The 14,917-nt window shown below is 40.7% G+C and overlaps 1 pseudogene; it reads right to left on the bottom strand.

The window, feature by feature from the left end:
- Positions 1-4,268: 4,268 nt before the first annotated feature.
- LOC101019779 lies at positions 4,269-8,167 on the bottom strand (annotated as a pseudogene).
- Positions 8,168-14,917: the final 6,750 nt, after the last annotated feature.

Below are 14,917 nucleotides of genomic sequence, written 5' to 3'. Positions count from 1 at the left end.
ACTACACGTAGTTGGTGATCTTGACTAGCTGCTGAATTAATTTCTGCCTGTACATAAAGAGAATATACAGAAGATAGCACAGAGTTGAAAAATGTCCATTTACTTATAAGTGCCCAACTGTGGGTACTGCACATAAAATCGTTCTCTTTAAAAAGAATATTCTCTAAATGCATACAGATCTTGGAATTTGGTTGGGTTTACCTCATCCCTCATAATAACAAAATCATTATCTCGGTTCTTATGCACTAATTATGGTAAAGCCTCCTAAACTATGCAGCAGGCATTGTCTTTTTTGCCTATGAATTACATTTTATCTTGCTATAACTGGTTGGGTGAACTATTAACAGCTTATTGCTATTCAGACGTAAATGATAGCTTTGACCACCCTATTTTACCCACCCTAAAATGTATTTTCATGCTAAACCTATCCAACCGAGTGATTGTAAATATATTTATTATATATATAATAATATGATTATATAGAAGTTAATATGGTTATGTCAATTAGTTTGTAACTGCCAAGGAAATATTATTTTTTAAAGTTTTTTTTTTCACTGTTTTTAACACAGGGGAAATAGTTCCTGTAAGAATCTCTAAGCAGTTTTACAGAGAATAATTTCACTCACCACTGTAGTATGCTTGTCTGAAAATGAGATTCTTAAAGGAGCAAGATGCTGGCAGACTGCACTGAGGGTGGTGATGGGCTCTGGGACATAAAGACCTGACCCTCCCCATACTGCTCACACTGGGAAACTTTTACAGTTGTCTCTATAACTGTTCCAATATATGAATGCACAGTTCACCTAGCAAGTGCAGACTTAGAGCATGTGTGTTCAATATATGAAGGCATACTTCACCTAGCATGTGCAGACTTACTACCAGCAAGAGTAACCACTAAAGGGGCTTTGAAGCATCAATCTTAATGTAGTTCAAGTTCCACCAAGTGAAAAATCTAAAGACTTGAAGAACCACAGCAGATGCTGTTGCCACACTCCCTTCCATATCCCTTCAGCCTCAACTCTGAGTTCCTGTAGTTGTATGGACAATGGGCACGTTGGTAACTTCCCACCTCAAATACCCTTCCCTGTCTGTCTCTCCACCTGCGGGCTCTCTCTCGCCTGTGAGAGATTGCTTAGGCTACTTGCATGCACAGCTAGCAGTGTAAAACTCTTGACTTTTTTCTCCTTTGGATGTGCTTTGCAGTTCCTATTCTTGATAATATGGTACAAAGCTACTATAAGCAAGGCTCTTTCAATCCATACTTAAAAGCAATCTGGAAATGCTAGGAATTCAACACGAAGAGCAACCCTCAACCAATGAGGAGAGGGAGTAGGTGGATAAATACCGCAATTTCCTTGTCCCTCAGCAGAACAAGTCTAAGTGCCTGAGCGTGTCCCCAGCTAGACAGAACCCTATTGCCTATATAGGTAACCCACCTCTATGAATGCACCCTCAAGTGGCTTTTCTCTTGAGAAAAGAAAAATAGCTTAGAGCTGTCTGAGCTACCTGGGGTATACAAAACTTACCAGGCACTAAGAAACATGGTTCAGTCCAGCGCCTGAACCCATGCCTGGAGGCAATTGTTTAAAAGCATCTTTTTCATGATGCACGGTCTCACCCACAGTCTTCAAATTCCAGGAATATGTGATACAAAGAACAATGTACAGCCTACCAATAGCTTTAGTAATCTTAACGTAAATCTTGGTAAACAACTTAGGAACTGCCTCTTCTTTTTCCTTAAAAACCCGCTTTTAACGGCTGCTAACCAAAATGTATATCCTGGGCAACTTGAATCTATGCTCCTGGGTGGCCCCTCTCAACCTTTAGGCTTGAATACACTCTCTTTGAACTAGATTCTGACCTTTTTGTTTGTTCTAGGTTCATACTCCCTGTCTTCGCTCACTCTCTTAGCTCCTTCTTTTATGCATCCTGGAATCCCCCCAGATAAACTACCCACCTCCAAGTACTGCTTTCCAATTCCACTTTTGAGGGATTATAACTAAGACAAAACCTTCCTTCATAGTCAGTGGTAATGGGCAAATTTAAGGAAGTTAATGGGGTTAACTACTAAGTTAGTGGGGTTAGTGGTGAGAGAAGGGGAGGAAGAAAGAAGTGTCACCTTTTACTTAGCTGAAAATGTGTTCTAGTCATGATATTCACAAATATACCTCTTATGCTAAGAAGACCTCATAAAAGACATATACTCCATTTTCAAACGATGGCTGTTTGCAGCACAGTCTCTGGGGCTATATCTCCAATGACATTTTCCTATGATATCTGATTTTTAGTAACTGGGTATGTCTATGGATTCCACCCTTTGTTTTTTCTGGTAAAGCTTACAGATTTACTAGTGATATTTCAACGCTGCTTTGCCTTTCACTGTCTCCAGCTACTATCAGTCTGGCTGATAGTAACTGTTATGTATATGAGTGAAAGAAGGAAAGCAGAGAGAGAAAGGAAGAAAAGAAGAAAATATAGTAGTGCCTTAAAATGCATTAGGTGATAAGCCATGCAATTCTGAAGAGTAAGTATGATTCATTTTGTATATGTCAGTTATACTTGCAAATTCCGGGGTTATCTGTAATTCTTAACAATAAGCCTAGATAGTCCTTAAGGTCCAGTGAGAAAATAAGTTTGACACATCAGAAACTCAGGAAAAGCACTGGGGCCTGAGGAGCATTCTTCAAAGGAAATTAGTCTGAACACTAAAACAGAGTTCAGCACAGGAAGTCAAAACAAGGCATTCCAAGTTCTTAGCAGAATGGCTTAGTCTGGAGATTATTTTACTCTCTTACATAGAGAAACAAAGAATTCAGAAATCAAAAGTGCATAAAGAAAAATAAAATACTTGAATTTTTTGGTCCAACAAAAACATAATACATGAAGATGAAACTAATGGAAACAAAGAATTCAGAAATCAAAAGAGCATAAAGAAAAATAAAATACTTGAATTTCTTGGTCCAACAAAAACATAATACATGAAGATGAAACTAATGGTGAGAAAGCTTATGAAAATTAAAGTAGTAAATAATTTAGTTCTTACCAGAGATTGTCTTGAACTGACTTGTTTAAGCTGTTTCCGAAGACGTTATTTCATTCTCTAGCCTCCTCAAAATAAAATCAAAATAAAGAGGAAAATAACCAATATTGAAATGCTTGTGTTTTTTATGTGTTTATACCACTCGCTCCAAATCATGTTTTTACAAAGGGACTGACTGTGGAAAATGTTTTATGAAAATATTTTCTGTAGATTCTAGTCCAGTCACCTTGGAATGTGTCTGATCTTTTACTTGGTACCTTCATACTGTAATCTTCTTAATTTTCTTTCCAAGACAAGCAAGCTTTCATTTAGTTGAGGAACTACAATAAGGAATGCATGCAGGCTAGAATTTCAAACCATTGAGCTCCTGGCAACTTGCCCTTCCTTGTCATTTCTTTGACTCCTTCTCCCCTCCTACCTGTCTCCTTTTCACTCCCACATACCCTCAGCCCCTCTCTCTCCTCCATGGGAGCAACATGGTTGCTAATTGGAATGATGCGAAGGCTTTGAAGTCACTCAGGCATAATAATTTGCTTTCTATTTTTAAAAACAGATCTACTGGTAAAATAAATCAAGTGTCAGGCAAAGTGGTATAATCAAATGTGCTTTGTGCCTCTTTCAGAGAACAAATAAATTCTTCCACTTATAATAAAGAGTATTGAGTGGAAATGATTTAGAGATTTGGAATATGCATCACCTCTATCCCAAAATTCTTAGCCTTGAAATATTGACGGTTGATCAGAAACGCACACAGAATTGGCAATCCCCAGCAGGCCAGACTCAGAAAGAATGCCAGGAAGCTTAATGTGGAGGCTTGGTCACAGGAACAGCAGTGCCTTAGGCCCCTTTTCAAAGTTCAGGTCACAAACAAGATCCCACACAGTCTGCATTATATTCACAAGCTATAATATTTTAATCATTCTTTACTGCCTCTCTACTTGGTTGGAATGGATGTGGATGAGTAGAAATTGAGGTGATAAAGATTAAAGTAGGCTAGCGCAGTGGCTCACGCCTGTAATCCCAACACTTTGGGAGGCCGAGGCAGGCGGATCACTTGAGGCCAGGAGTTTGAGATCAGCCTGGCCAACATGGTGAAACCCCATCACTACTAAAAATACAAAAATCAGCCAGGTATGGTGGCACGTGCCTGTAATCCCAGCTACGCGGGAGGCTAAAGTAAGAGAATCGCTTGAACCAGGGAGGTGGGGGTTGCAGTGAGCCGATATTGTACCACTGCACTCCAACCTGGGTGACAGAGCAAGACTCCGTCTCAAAATGAAAAAAGAGATTAAAGTAAATATCTTTTCAAAACCCAATAGAAAAAGAACAGCTGTTTTTATTACAAATAGAAAAGGCTATTCCTAGCAATACAAAAGGAAAAGACTGTTTTAGATTCGTAAATATGTACACCAACACTTCTCACTCCAGGTGCCTCTTGGTCTTGGAAATTGGGTCACACTGATCCTCTGGTAGTCATTTTCAAAAAAGATGACTGCTCAAATCAAGTTCTATATACCATGCCTTGTGAGCTATGGTATATTCCCAAAGTAATTCAAGCAAAATCTCATGATCTCAGGTACATTCATGACAAAGACTCTGTTCTTGACCAAACCCTAGTATGACTTCTAGCAGATTAAGATTTTGTTCCTACTATGACCTCAGCTCCCTCTTAAAATGCCTGCGAAAGCTTGCAATTATAAATCCTTTCTCTGCCCTCGAGACATAAATCTTCTACCACGCACAACTGTCTCCTCAAGGACCTGGGAGCCCTCTCTCTGAAATGCAAGCATTAGGGAGATAACTCTTCCTCTCCGTGTGAAGGTAAGGGTCTAACATCTGCAGCCCCTTGCTCCAGCTTGCACAACTTCTCCTGTAATAAAAATGCAAGAAGTTTGTTTCTCCTCCAGATAAGCACCAAGTAGCAAACCTAGATAGCCTAGTGACACAGACCAAATGCCCCATACTCGTCAGTGTTTTTCCTTCAGCACACCCCAATATTTAAAAAGTCTCCCACCTTTCGTTACAGCAGAGTTGAGGTCAGGTTACATTGGCTAGTCTCCCCTATTACGAGAGTTAGTACTGAATAAAATCTGTCTTTATCACCTTTAACCACCATCTGGTTTTGTCTGTGTTTGACATCAGCTGGCATTCAATAAAGGAAACAGTAACTACTCTAGGCGTTTCAAACAGAAAGAATTTAAATGCAGGTAATTAGGTACTTACAAAATTATTGGAAGAATTAGAGATAGGGTTACTAAGTTTACTGTCCAAACTAAGAGCAGTTGTTTTTTTTGGGGGGGGGCGGTTATCTTTTGTCATTTTATAGCTCCCCACCGCAGCTGCCCCACACCCTTCCCTTCAATGATGACATCTGCAGGCTTCAGGGGGACCAGAGAACAAAGCTGGGGCCTGGTAGCCCCACTACGCTGCCAGCTGGGAGGAACAAGTCACAATTACAAACTATCACAACAACTAGCACCTGTACTTAGGGGTGCTGCATATTGAGGAGGCCCCACCTCCTCATTGTACAGGGGGCTATTTGGCAGTGACCTTGCTCTGGAGACGATGATATTCCTTCAGCCTGAGGGAATTGATGTTGATGAACCCGGTGGCATCAATTGCCTCATAATCACCCTGCATGTTCATGCTCACCAGCTTCTCATTGTAGAGAGACAGTGGGGACACCCGGCCGAGGACGTACACCTGGCCCTTGAAGACAGACACCTGCACTTTCCCTCCCACTGGCTCCTGGGACTTGGCGATGCGGTGGCGGACAAATTCACACTCAGTTCTGTGCCAGAAACCGGTATACACCAGCTTAGCAAATTTCAAGCCCAGGCCTTGTTTGATTTTGTGTACTTCCCAGTCCATGGTGAAGGCCACGATATCTAAACGAGTGTGGTAAAGGATGGTGCCTGCTGGGGCCTCCTAGATACCTTGAGACTGCATTCCAATGAAGCGATTCCCCACAATGTCAATACGGCCCACGCCGTGCTTGCCCATGACTTCGGGTACATGAAGAACTCCAAGGAGGTCTGGTAGGTGGAGCCATCCTTGACGTCAGTCACCTTCACGGCGACCCCTTTTTTAACTAGATCTCGAGAATGTCAGGGGTGTTGGGGGCTTTGGCCGGGTCCTGGGTCTTCGTGTAGAGACCTGGAGGCTTTTGGTTCTTGGGGTTCTCCAGGATTCCAGCCTCCTAGCTGACATGCATGAGGTTCTTGTCCATGCTCCACGGGTTCTTGGGAGCGACCATGATGGGAATCCCATGGTGCTTTGTGTATTCCATCAGGTCACTGCGGCCCTTGAACCAGTTATAGAACTCGGGCATCCTCCAGGGAGCAATGACCTTTATCTGGGGGGCTGGTGAGTAGCGGGTGAGCTCAAACTGGACCTGATCGCTCACCTTTCCCGTGGCGCAATGGGACACACACTTGGCCCCTCCCAGTGGGCGATTTCCACTTGTTTGCGGGCGATGTAGGGCCTGGTGAGAGAAGTGCCCAGGAGGCAGTGGTCCTCATACAGTGTGCTGGACTGGGTGGCTGGTCAGATGAACTCCTCCAAAAACTCCCTGCTGACGTCCTCAATGAACACCTTTTTGGCCCCAAGTTTCAATGCCGCCTTCCTGGTTTCCTTGAAGTCTTCCTTCTGGCCAGTGTTGGCCAGGTAGGCAATGACATCATAGCCTTGTTCCTTCAGCCACACGAGGATGCAGGAGATGTGCAGGCCGCCACTGTAGGCCAGAACCACAGAGCCTTTGCTGGACATAGCGTCTGAGGCATGAGTTCCCAGCGTCTGGAATCTGTCTTTACAGTGCAGAGAACCACTCGGGCCAGGCAGCAGTGGCAGGCAACAGAGCAGGGCCACTAAGAGCAGGTTTTAGAGTGAAGAGGACTGGTACAATGGGTAGAAAGCAGGCCTGTCCCAAGCATATGGAACAAACTAAAGTCAGGCAGCCACTACTGCATCAAAGTCACACTAGTTAGCTAGCATTCAGAATTTTGGAGCTGCTGCTCCCACTGCTGCGGCGGCATCCCTGAAAGCCTCATACCCACAAAGTCGGAGCCTAGAAAAGGAAAGGCTGAGGCCGGCCATGTCAACCTGCAGCCAGAGCATGCTTGTCAGGAAGACAACCCCCTCTTCTTCTGCCTCCCCACTCTTCAAGTGCTTCTCATCAGCAGGACCTGATTCATGTCCAGACCCCTCCCTGCAACTGAGACTGGAAATTATCACTGATGGTTTTTCATCCTTTCCACAAAGAAGGAACATGAAATGCAAGTTCTACCATCATCTACTTTACCGGGCTATTTGGCCTTGATTTCACACTGAAAAATAGGTCTCTGCTCTGTCAAAACTCTAAAAACTGTGAGGTATTGAGACTTCCCAAATCTCTTCAAGATTGTCTGAATGGTATCTGGGAAGTCTGAGCCAGGAATATTCCCTTTTTCTACCTGTTGTTAAATGCTGGTCCCAATTCTATTTCCAGTAAGGAGGAGGCAAAAATGATGAAGAGGTAAGTGTTTTTTGCCCCAAATCTCTATTAATAATCAATGCATTAACACTTTTTCAAAACAGTAGTTGAAGTTGTTCTCCAAAGTTGTGATGATAAAAGCATAAAGGATCTATGTGGTCAAGAGCAGGGCTGCCTTCAGAGTTATGAATGCAGTGGTTGGGTTTATGTTTCAGTGACTGTGTTGTGGAATACTTAGTTTCTTGGTTTGTCCTTTGGATGTTGCTGTAACAGACAATAGTAAACTTCAGGTAGCATTTCATTTATCTGGAAAGAGACAGAAGGAGAGAAAGAGAAAAATGGAGAAAATTAGAGTCAGTAACAGAAAAAAACATAAACATTCAGAAAGTTACAGAGACAAAGACAAAGGCACCCCACCCTACCATCATGAGATACAGGAACTGTGTATGAGTGTACAGACACATGCACCCTGAAAATGAGGTAACGGGAGAGATGACAGAGGAGACAGAGAGAAAAGGGGACACAAAAGCAAAGTGAGGGAACAAAACTAAAATGTAGCGTGTAGTCCCAGCTACTTGGAGGCTAAGGCACAAGAATCGCTTGAGCCCAGGAGGCAGAGGTTGCGGTGAGCCAAGATTGCACCACTGTACTCCAGCTTGGGCTACAGAGTGAGTCTCTGTCTCAAAAAAGAAAAAAAAACAAAAAGAGCAGAGGTTTAACAGGCAACAGAAAGCAAAAAGAGAATAGCTCTTTCTCCTACAGAGAGAGAGTGGGCCTTCAGTGGATCTTCCGGTTCAGTACTGAAATGCATGGGGTTTTATAGAGGAGCTTGAGGAGGCGGTATCTGATTTACACAGGGCCCACAGATTGGCTAGACTAGGTGTGCCATTTACATAGCACAGGAAGAAGCTGACCACCCAATCCTAATCTTTTATTATGCAGATGGAATCTATCTGGCAGGCGCCATGTTGCCTGCTCCTTACTGTACATGTGGTTGACAAAAGAGAAGATGGAGCCACCAGGTTGAACATGCCTAGCCCCCAGGTAGCCTTCTCCTATTGGCACAGCTACTGGTATTCACCCGTGCAAGTTTCCAGCTTGCTTATCTGTGTCTGCAGATCGATTTTAAAGGCTGCTGTTTGTTAGAAAAGAAATGATTTGGGGACTGCTTTTCATTAAAAGGAAAACCTTACTGAGGACTTCCTTACCCTATCTGCCTAAACAATTTCTTTTTAACTCTTACATCAAAAAGGACCATGTATGGTTCAGTAAATGGTATTGTAAGAGTTAAAGAGGAAAGAAACACAAAACACAGCTGGAAGTTAAAGACAGGTTTACTTTAAATAAAAAATGAGAGGGGCTTCTGGCCAGTTTCAGTCAGGAGCACTTTCTCTTACAGACTAAGCGTTTATATTGGTTTTAGGGTGAGGGGGCTTATTAGAAGCTTGGAATGTTTCTGTGTGAGGGAGAAGTTTTATCACAGGGTTGGAATGTCTCTGTGTGAGGGAGAAGTTTTGTCACAGGGTTGGAATGTCTCTGGGGAGAGGGGAGGTTATCTTGGGGCAGACATCTTTCTGGCTTGGAGCAGGGTTATCTCAAGGCTGGCGTCTTCCCGGCCGGTGGGGGGTTATCTGGGGGCTAGTATGTCTCTGGTCAGGGAGGAGTTTGGAATGTTTCTGGTTGGAGATTTTACTTGTGGTTTATGGTTATCCCGACCTTAGCCATTATGCTGATGCCCTTTGGATTTAGGCGACTTTTTTATTAAGGTGAACTTTAGAATGAGAGGCTTGTCCAAGATGGCAATGCTCCTGCTCTGTCAGGTATTACGACTAGTTGTGAATTCAGAAGTCATTTAAGTGAATTTATAATCTCTCAACATACATAAAACAAAATATTAAGACTCAATGTAAGCAATGTATCTTTTAAAATATTAATACATACAGATAGGATAATACTTTACAACTGTTTGATGCAGGGTGAGGGGAAGGCTTTCTAAGTAAAATTGGAAACCCAGAATTAGTAAAGGAAAGTCTCACAGATTTGGCTACCTAAAAAGTTTAAACCTTTATAATTTTTGCCAGTGGAAATGGGGAGATTTAAGAAGATAGCATCCAATGCTAGCAGGAGTGTTTGGCAACCTGGAAATCTCCTAATCTAAATTAATATAACCTATGTAAAAGTAATTTGTCCATTATAAAATATGCATTCCCTATAACATAGCATTTTTTCCTAGGACACTAGCCATGAATATAATAACATTAATTACAAAGCTAGTATTATAGAATATTATAGTATGATTTCATTTTTGTGAAGTAAGGTATATGATATGCTTGGCTCTGTGTCCCCACCCAAATCTCATGTTGAATTGTGATCCTCAGTGTTGGAGGTGGGGCCTGGTGGGAGGTGATTGGATTATGGGGGTGGTTTCTGATGATTTAGGACCATCCCCCTAGTGCTGTCCTTTGAGAGAGTTCTCTAGAGATCTGGTTGTTTGAAACTGTGTAGCACTTTCCCCTTCTCTCTGTCTCTCTCTTTCTCTTGCCACCATGCAAAGGCGTGCTTGCTTCCCCTTCGCCTTCCGCCATAATTGTATAAGTTCCCTGAGGCCTCCACAGTCTCCTGTATAGCCTGTGGAACTGTGAGTCAATTAAACCTCTTTTCTTTCTAAATTACGCAGTCTCAGGTAGTTCTTTATAACAGTGTAAGAACAAATACAGAAAATTGGTAACGAGAGTGTACGTGTATATATGTGTGTGTAACGTATGTGTCTTTCACTGGGTCTGTATAAAATTTAAGAAAAGATTGGAAAGGATAGGCACAAAAGGTACTATGAAAAATGGAGTTGAATGAGTGGAGGAAATTTGTCATGTTTTTACATATTTTCATTTCAAAAGTAGTAATTTTTACAATAATTAGGATGGTAATTTTAGCTACATCTACGAGGCTTTCATTTGTAAACTGAATAAAATATTTGACTTCACTTCTTTCTACCATAAATACATTTTTTTCAATTAGCCCACATATTCTTTAGTTTATAGCTCTATTTTTTACATCATAGTCACTAAATAAATATTTGTGAATAAATAAATGACCATTCTCTATCTTTTATCTGTGAGACTCTTTTCCTGTTTAAGTATATTAACTAGTTTTGATTTCTATTGAGTTTGTTAGCACTAATTATTTATCAAATTTTTCAAGATTGTTTTTTAATTACTTTCATTGATCTAGAGATTTAGCTACCTCTCAATTCCCCTTCTCCCTCCTACCTCCCACCTCTTCTCCACCGCCACACTGGAAAGCAAGATTTGTTGGCATATTCTGTCTGTGTGCTCATTTTTAACCACTGATTTAAATGTCATATTATAAGAAATGAATACTTTTCAAATATGCGGTATAATTATGTGAGACTAGTTGAAGAACTGTTTCATCAATTTGAAGAGTACATTATTGAACTTGATCATATCATATGTTTATTGTTCTAGGTAAAAAACAATTCCCCAATTAACCAGAAGGAGAAAAGATTAATTTAGTTGTGAAAATACAGAATTACATTTCTATAATTAAAAAATGTGTTAGATCAGGCAAATCTGCACATCAAATGTTTTATCTATAGTGATAGTCAAGACTTTCTTGCTCACAGCGTATTTACTGACAGTCTATTTACTCACAACCCGTTTAAAGCCCCTATTTCTTGGTCACGAGCGTTTTGGATGAGGGACACTCAACCTGTAATTTAACCAAGATCTCAGAAACAGTAAATGTCAAATCCGAGCCCCAACCCAGGTCTATCTAACTCTAAAGTTTCTGCTTCTTTACCAAAATGCACCCCCTATGAAGTCTTAAATGTTGCTCAAAAAAGAAAATTATTGCATGAATCTTCAAATAAGTCTCACTTTTACCTTTTCATATTTCATAACAATCAAATTTCACAACTATCATCTTAAATACAATAGGATTTATCCTTACTTAAAATACAAACCTTAGTTATTTCTCTTTAAAGTAGACCTTGTTTTTGTCTATAGAAGTTCTCTGCTCACTGGAAAAAGAGGCAGTAAGAAGTGACCTATGCTCCAATTTAATTATGTTCGCTTGTCTTCAGGATTTTTCTTGGCAATTTAAAATGAGCTAATAATGCAAACCAATTAACAAACAAAATGAGATTACACTCAGACAGCTAAGCTACCGGTAAATACAAATATTACTAATTAGGGTTTTAATTAGAATAAACTTTAAACCAAAGAAGGTATGGAGATAAACATGCCAAGCATAGGTTAACATCATAACAACTATTTTGGCAGAAAATATGTAAGTATGCAGGTAAGTTCTGCAAAGTCTTATATGCCACCCATAATCATATATCATCCTTTTAAACACCTTTATTTCCAATTTTGAACACAAACATCAAATATCAAAGTTTTCAAGTTGAGCCAATATCAATTCACACTCAGCTTTTGCAAATAGCCATACAACCACTCTAGGTCTTTGCTAACAACCATCACAAAGAGTAGGCCAAAAATAAAAATGTCAAATGTCTGAAACCATTTTCTTCATGTAGAAACATCTTGAGTTTTCTCTGGCAAACTCTTAAAGTTCCCTCTTAAAGCTCCTTGCCCAATTTCAGGGCATACAGTAACCTTGAAACCCTTTATTCAGCACCTGGGATAAAAGGGCAAAAAGGTTGTGTTATGAACAATGTAAAATAAGTCAGATAATAAACAGGGTGATTATTAATAGTTTTGTTTTTTTTTTTTGAGACAAGGTCTCACTCTGTCACCCAGGCTGGAGTGCAGTGGCATGATCTCAACTCACTGCAGCCTCCGCCTCCCAGGTTCAAATGATTCTCCCACCTCAGCCTCCTGAGCAGCTGTAACTACAAGTGTATACCACCACGCCTGGCTAATTTTTTTATTTTTTGGTAGAGATGGGGTTTCACCATGTTGGCCAGGCTGGCCTAGAACTCCTGACCTCAAGTGATCCATCCGCCTCAGCCTCCCAAAGTGCTGGGATTAATAGGCATGAGCCACTGTGCCCGGCCATGAAGAGTATTAATATTATTAACTGTGTGCATAAACCTGTGAGGGAGCTCCCATTATATAAAGTGCAATCACTGAGAAATTAAGGGAGGCAAAAAATTGCCACCAAACAAAAAGTCTAACTTGAGACTAATTATCCAGCAATAGAAAAACCCAATTGGCCATCTTGTCCATGGTACTATCATTGACAGCTAAGTTAAAAAAAAATGTTTAGGACCAATTGGGCATGGTGAGGAATGCCCATATATCATAAAATTATGAAGCCATGAAAAACTAATAAGGGGATTCTTCATACACCCATATGGAAATATCTCAAAAGCATAATATTAAAATAAAAAAGATACAAAACAGTATTAAAATAATCATTTCAGTTTTCAAAAAAAAACTAGGGCAGGGGAAAATTATGAATGCATTTGGATTATATTTAAACAAAATATCTCTGAAAGGATAGCCCTGGATACCTACAGGGAGGAGAACTGGGTGGCTAGGGAAAGGGGTGAGAGAGAGGTTTTTCATTGTATAATTGTGTATTTTAAGTTTTACAAATATTCCTCAATTAACCATCAGTAAGAAACAGACTGAGAGCAACATTAGTGCCAGTTCTGACATTAATAAGGACTCTAAAGTGTTTAGTTACCTTAAATAAAAGAATGAAAACCAAATAAGCATGTACTTTGACCCAAGAATTCTCCAGCTAGAAATTTTCCCTATAGATACAGACATAGTCCAAAATACAAATTCAATGGTATTAATGGAGAAAACTTGAGAAAACCTAAAAGTTCATGAATAATCGGTTGCTGTGTAAATTGCGGTGGATCACCAATCTACCAAGTGTAACTGACTAGGGCAAGAAAGTACCTGTGAACTGAAAAGATCCTCTGGCGATGAGCCAGCTGCATTCTTGAATATAATATTTCCACTTGACAAGTGAGGATTCTTAGACCCTTCCTACTTTATGAGTTATTCAGTCCAAGTTGACCCACCCCAAAATAGGGTATCAAGCCAGAGAGTCACAAGGCCTCCATAGCTCACGTTTCAAAAAGTGCCCAGTAGCAATCTAGTAGCTGCTTTTCAAACAGTGTGCCTGGTAACCATATCATGGAAGTGGCATGCCTCCCTCTTTGCCAGATGTCCCAGCTGGCAATATCATCAATCACAGAGAATTGTAGTCAAGGGGCTTATCAGAGTTTTGGAGTCCCAGAGGTACTAATACTCTTCTCCAATGAAGAAAATTTCCTCTGACATTTATGGTATAGGAAAATATAAGCATATTTTATGTATATATATAAATTGATATTCATTTCATATATATATATATAAAAATTGATCAATTCCTACCATACATTTACATGTAGAAGCAACAAAAACAGTATATTGAATTGGAACCACCACAAGGTTATGCTACTTTTCCTTCCTATTATGAACCTTGCCCAAACCCCATCAAATGAATTTAGTGGCCCCTCCTCCCACAGGGTGAGCAGGAGATTGACTTGGGCTCCAATAGCCATCAAATCATAAAAGTTTAAGGCCCTCACTGCTCCAGTTTCTCAGCATTCTTGGGTGGCTTCAAATGACCTTTGGTCCCCCTTATGAGGCGAGACCTCAGCCCCATCCCTAGTCACCTTCCGCCTTCCTCTTTAACCCAGCTGAGCTCAGGGTAGAAGGGAAAAAAGGGATTAGGGGACGCAGAGGGACAGAGTGGCTTTGTGCCAATAAACAAGGCACATTCACTTTCAGTTTGAAGTGGTATAGCAGGTGCTTGCTGCTTTTCCAAATGAACTTCAATCCTTTTGTTTGACCCAAAGCAAACAACGGCAGGGTTATCATTATTGACATCATCTATTTCAGGTTTAGGGACTCCTCGTCTGTCTCATAAAAATTCCCCTCGGCTCTAAGAGGCCAAAACCCCCTTATAGCAGCCGCAACAAAAAATTCTGAGCAATTTACCATCATCTCCAGATAGATCTAAGGTTAGGATGATAAACTGATTAACTGAGCCATAAGACAGACCAGCTGTTGCCATTCTTCCTCAATATGCATCCTGCTCTTTTCTCTCGCACGAGAACCGGCCAAAGTTCTAATGATTCACCTGATTTCTGCCTATAGCAACCACAGATTTCTCTCCTTTTAGCTCCCTTTGAGATACTGAGGGCCTGAAAATAAAATAGAAGAGTCACTACAAACACCCACAAATCTGTAACCCCTGATGGAAGATAATCTCAAAATGTATCTCTACAACCGTTGTCTGAAAGATGTTGGAAGTTTCTACCCACCCAGGACAAATCTTAGTACTAGTTATTACAATGGAGCACACTTGAGGTTAATCACCAGATTGGCAAAGAAATCTCCCCACCCAGAGTAGTTAGCAAACAG

This window comes from Papio anubis, chromosome 9 (genome assembly GCF_008728515.1).
Source record: "Papio anubis isolate 15944 chromosome 9, Panubis1.0, whole genome shotgun sequence".
Lineage (NCBI taxonomy): Eukaryota > Metazoa > Chordata > Mammalia > Primates > Cercopithecidae > Papio > Papio anubis.
Note: the sequence above shows the minus strand (reverse complement) of the source record. Positions and strands in the feature narration are given on the sequence as shown.